At 33.5% G+C, this 4,088-nt stretch overlaps 1 pseudogene across 1 annotated transcript; it reads right to left on the bottom strand.

The window, feature by feature from the left end:
• Positions 1-1,880: 1,880 nt before the first annotated feature.
• Positions 1,881-3,851, bottom strand: LOC308655478 (endoplasmic reticulum chaperone BiP-like; annotated as a pseudogene). The gene has a single exon. The product of its transcript is annotated as an endoplasmic reticulum chaperone BiP-like (transcript).
• Positions 3,852-4,088: the final 237 nt, after the last annotated feature.

The raw sequence follows: 4,088 nt of genomic DNA, 5'->3' as shown, positions 1-4,088 counted from the left end.
AAGAAGGCTATTTTATTTTTGGCCCTTTTACATCCTATTTTAGGCAAGATGATGAAACCCAGAAAATAACAGGAATGGCCTAATTTATAAAAACTGGGTATTTTATAAGTGAAACACATTCAGTCATCTACATCTCTCAAATTGCAAACAATGTGACTTACTGTACTCTCAAAATGAACTTAAATAAATTATTGCTCAATTCTAATGACATATACGTTTTCACTGGTTGATAGTCTAGGTAGAAAAAGTATGTAAAGTGATTTATAAGTCAAAACATTTTATACAAAAGGATTTTTTTTTTGGGGGGGGTACTGGAAATTGAACTAAGGGACACTCAACCATTGAGCCACATCCCCAGTCTTATTCTGGATTTTATTTAAAGAAAGGGTTGCTAAGAGTTTTGCCATTGCTAAGGCTGGCTTTCTACTTGAGATCCACCTGTCTCAGCCTCCCAAGCTACTGGGATTACAGTCATACATCCAAAGGAATGGTTTTAACCAAAGCCTCATAATGTCAAGAGAAAATGCATTGAAATTAAAAATATCTGAAGCAAGCATTTTAAAGACCATTATAAAAAATACAAAAAAGGTTAAAAGTCATAAAATAAAATTTTATACAGATAAAGTTAAGAGGTTAAACACTATCAAAAGTATTAAAATCATCCAAAGTCAAATAAGACAAAATTTATCTATATAATTTAAATTATAATATTATATAAATATATTCTATAAATATATAATACATATATAATATGAATTAAATACAATATAATTATATAACATTTTAATTTATATTATATTATATATAATATATTTATTTTATCATATAAATATATAATAAAAATATATAAATTATATATATTTTTATGTATATTAATATATATATATATATATTCATAATAATATATATAATTTATATAATATAATTACATAACATACTTATATATTTATATATAAATTATATATATTAATATATAAATATATAAGTATATATTATATAAATTATGTATATTACATATAAAAATGTTTGATTCATATGTATTTAATATAAATTATATATAATATATGAAATACATATATATTATATACACATATAATAAAATAATATATAAATTAAATATATAAATATTATTTTATTATATATAACATATTTATTGTATATCATAATATATTTAGATTTATATTAATTTATATTATATTGCATATCATTATAATGTAATTATATAATAATATAATTTCTATTATTCATAAGATAATAATACAATTATTAAATTAGTATAATTTATATTAATACAATATATAAAACATATGGATTGTATTATAATTATATATAAACATCTTATAAAATATCATATAAACATATGTAAATCTATATGTAGTATATAATATATAATACATAATATATAATATATAAATATATTATAATTTAAATTATATAGTTTATTTATTTTGCTTTAGATGGTTTTAATGCTTCTGATAGTGTTTTATCCCTTAGTTTTATCTGTACAAATTTTTATTTTATGACAGTTCCAAACTTTTAGTATTTTTTTTTAAATAACAAACATTTATGGGTGTCACTTATGGTAGAAAAAAGTTCCTACACCAGATGTGCATGACCCAATCATTAAATAGAACATTTCTGAGGTGAACACACATCCTGACCCACATTTTTGTATCCAGTTTTTTAAGATAGCCAATTCCTCCCCTCTCTCTTCCCCAAAATATGTGCGCAACTGCTAATGGAAAGCAAGAAACAGCCACTTGGGCTATAACATTTTCAACTCCACTCTGAGGTGAAGATTCCAATTACATTCAATACTTAAATTCTCTCAGTTTTCTCCTAATGAAAGTTCTGAGTCCAGTATTTACAATATTACAGCACTAGCAGATCAGTGTCTTCAATCCATCTCTTTTTGCTGTATCCTCTTCACCAGTTGGGGGAGGGCCTAAACTTCCATAGAATTTGCTGATAATTGGCTTAACAATTTCTTCTAGTTCCTTCCTTTTAGTTTTGAAGTCTTCAATGTCAGCTTCTTGGTGGCTTTTCAGCCATTCAATCTTTTCCTCTACTACAGCTTTTTCCATGGTCTCCTTATCTTCAGAGGAAAGTTTGCCTCCCAACTTTTCTTTATCTCCAATCTGATACTTTATAGAGTAGGTATAGCTTTCCAACTCATTCCTAGTATCAATGCACTCCTTGAGTCTCTTGTCTTCCTCAGCAAACTTCTCAACATCATTAACCATCTTTTCAATTTCTTCAAGTGTCAGGCAATTTTGGTCATTGGTAATTGTAATCTTATTTTTGTTCTCTGTACCTTTGTCTTCAGCTGTCACCCAAAGAATAGCATTCACATCTATCTCAAAAGTGACTTCAATCTGGGGGACCCCAAAGGAGGAATTCCAGTGAGATCAAACATACCTGGAATGTGGTTGTCTTTTTTCAGGGGTCCTTTACCTTCATCGACCTTGATTGGAACAGTAGGTTGATTATCAGAAGCTGTAGAAAAGATCTGAGACTTCTTGGTGGGTACCACAGTGTTTCTTGGTATCAGTTTGGTCATGACACCTCCCATAGTTTCAATACCAATTGTCAGGGGACATACATCAAGCAGTACTAGGTCACCGGTATCTTGATCATCAGAGAGTACACCAGCCTGGACAGTGTCACCATATGCAACAGACTCATCTGGGTTTATGCCACAGGATGGATCCTTGCCATTGAAGAACTCTTTAACAAGTTGTTGAATCTTTGGAATTTTAGTAAAGCCACCAACAAGAACAATCTCATCAATATCAGACTTCTTCAAGTCAGAATCATACAGTACTTTCTGTACAGGCTTTATGGTAGACCAGAACAGGTCCATGTTTTCTCTTCAAATTTTACCTGAGTCAGGGTTTCAGAAAAGTCTTCTCCTTCATAGAATGACTCAATTTTAATTCTTGCTTTATGTTGAGCAGACAGGGCCCACTTGGCCTTTTCTACGTCAAGCTGGAGTTTCTGCACAGCTCTGTTTTCTTTCCTAACATCTTTGCCAGTCTTCTTTTTGTACAGCCTGATGAAATGTTCCATAACATGCTGGTCAAAGTCTTCTCCACCCTGATGAGTATCTCTATTGGTGGCCATGACTTCAAAGACATCAAATTGTCAATGAGGAGAAGAGACACATAGAAGGTTCCACCACCCAGATCAAACACCAGGATGTTCTTCTCTCCCTCCCTCTTATCCAGGTCATAAGCAATAGCAGCTGCTGTAGGCGCATTGATGATCCTCATAACATTCAGGCCAGCAATAGTTCCAGAATCTGGTTGCTTGTTGCTGGGCATCATTAAAATAGGCTGGTACAGTAACAACTGCATGGGTAACCTTCTTTCCCAAATAAGCCTCAGCAGTCTCTTTCATCTTAGTGAGAATCATGCAGAGATTTCTTCTGTAGCAAATGTCTTAGTTTGCCCACATCCAATATCAACCTGAATGTATGGATTAGGTTTCTCTTCAAACACCTTGAAAGGCAAGAACTTGATGTCTTGCTGCACAGAAGGGTCATTCCCAGTGCTGCCAATGAGCCGCTGGGCATCGAAGACCATGCTCTCAGGATTGGAGGTGAGCTGATTCTTGACTGTATCGCGGAGCAGACATTCTTCTTCAGAGGTGAAGGCCACATAAGACGGCCTGATGCATTTGCCCTGATTGTTGGAGATGATCTCCAGTGGCCATTCTTGAACACCCCGACGCAGGAGTAAGTGGTCTCCAGGTCGATGCCGACCACGGTACCCATGTCCTTTTCTTGTCATCCTCCTCAGCCGTGCTGCACAGAGCAGCAGCAGAACCGCAGCCACCAGAGAGAGCTTCATCTTGCCCTAGCTGTTGGCCACTTGCTCTCCTCATCAGACAGCCAGAAGTCGCAGGCAATTAATTCAGCAACAGGCTGAAGCTGATAGCAGAGAGGTTACAGGTCTCTTACACTCGAGATGCCTCAACTCTGTCCGTCTGCGTTGTCTCTGCTAATGTCTCAAACTTTTTAGTATTGAAGTGCATTTTCTTTCTACAATTGTATTACTTACCATATGTAACAATTGACAAGTAGAATG

This window comes from Spermophilus citellus (assembly GCF_964194105.1).
Source record: "Spermophilus citellus genome assembly, chromosome: 9".
Lineage (NCBI taxonomy): Eukaryota > Metazoa > Chordata > Mammalia > Rodentia > Sciuridae > Spermophilus > Spermophilus citellus.
The sequence above is the reverse complement of the archived record's forward strand: the minus strand, read 5'-3'. Positions and strand labels throughout refer to the sequence as shown.